This window comes from Limulus polyphemus, unplaced genomic scaffold (genome assembly GCF_000517525.1).
Source record: "Limulus polyphemus unplaced genomic scaffold, Limulus_polyphemus-2.1.2 Scaffold2675, whole genome shotgun sequence".
NCBI classification, from domain to species: domain Eukaryota; kingdom Metazoa; phylum Arthropoda; class Merostomata; order Xiphosura; family Limulidae; genus Limulus; species Limulus polyphemus.
In genome coordinates this window covers 25,204-26,711 of record NW_013668285.1, presented here as the reverse complement: position 1 = coordinate 26,711, position 1,508 = coordinate 25,204, and positions in this window count along the sequence as shown.

The following is a 1,508-nucleotide window of genomic DNA, read 5'->3' as shown; positions in this document are numbered from 1 at the left end:
CAAAGGAGGAAAACAGTTAAAAATCATCAGCATGTTAAACAAAGGAGGAAAACAGTTAAAAATCATCAGCATGTTAAACAAAGGAGGAAAACAGTTAAAAATCATCAGCATGTTAAACAAAGGAGGAAAACAGTTTTTTAACATGCTGATGATTTTTAACTGTTTTCCTCCTTTGTTTAACATGCTGATGATTTTTTAAGACTAGAGGGAAGGCAGCTAGTAATCACCACCCACCGCCAACTCTTGGGCTACTCTTTTACCAACGAATAGTGGGATTGACCGTCACATTATAACGCCCCCACGGCTGAAAGGACGAGCATGTTTGGTGGGACGGAGATTCGAACCAGCGACCCTCAGATTAGGAGTCGAGCGCCCTAACCACCTGGCCATGCCGGGTCCCCTCTTTCATTGAATTATTTCAGTTAGCACAGTATGTTAGCCTCTAGTTTCGTGATTAACTCATTTCCCTTGTCAATACAATATTTCACATAGTATATTTTTCAGTCACCATAGCCCCTCAGTGGCACAGCGGTATGTTTGCGGACTTAAAACGCTAGAAACTGGGTTTCGATATCCGTGGCGGGCAGAGCACAGATAGCCCATCGTGTAGCTTTGTGCTTTACTACAAACAAAACAAAAAAATCATTTCTAGAAGTTTGATATTCATTTGGTTTCGGTTTTTGTAAAAGTTTACAAAGTTAATTGCAAGATTTATTGCACCGTCTTCTCAACTGTTTTCCTCCTTTGTTTAACATGCTGATGATTTTTAACTGTTTTCCTCCTTTGTTTAACATGCTGATGATTTTTAACTGTTTTCCTACTTTACACTGCTAAATTAGGGACGGCTAGCGCAGATAGACCTCGTGTAGCTTTGCGCGAAATTCAAAACAAACAAACATATTTTTACAGTATTCATTATATTGATTAACTGACGGTCATTGGCCGCAGAAGTGTCATACGCGATGAAGTTTTAAGGTCGCGGGTCAAAGTAGGAAGTTGGTATAACTCAAGAAACGACTCTTCATATCAGCGTTATAGTGGCTGTTGTAGTAGAAACTTTATCTGAGTTTATGTATTATTGCAAGAGTAGGCCCATTTATTTTTATTGCATTCCTCTATAGAGAGAGCTAACGCAGTCTATAAGATATATAAAACGTTTACGTGCCCTCCCCCACACTGTGTGTATGTTTTATTATAGAAAATTTAATGTGTGTTTTCTTATAGCAAAGCCATAAAGGGTTATCGAACCCCTGATTTTAGCATTGTAAATCCGAATACGTACCGCTGTCCCACCTGGGGAAGGAAAATTTAATATAGTTTTTTTGTTGTTGTTGTTCTTTAGTGTAAAATCGTGACGCTATCTATGTTTGTTTCTTTGTTTGTTTGTTTTTGAATTTCGCGCAAAGCTACACGAGGGCTATCTGCGCTAGCTGTCCCTAATTTAGCAGTGTAAGACTAGAGGGAAGGCAGCTAGTAATCACCACCCACCGTCAACTCTTGGGCTACTC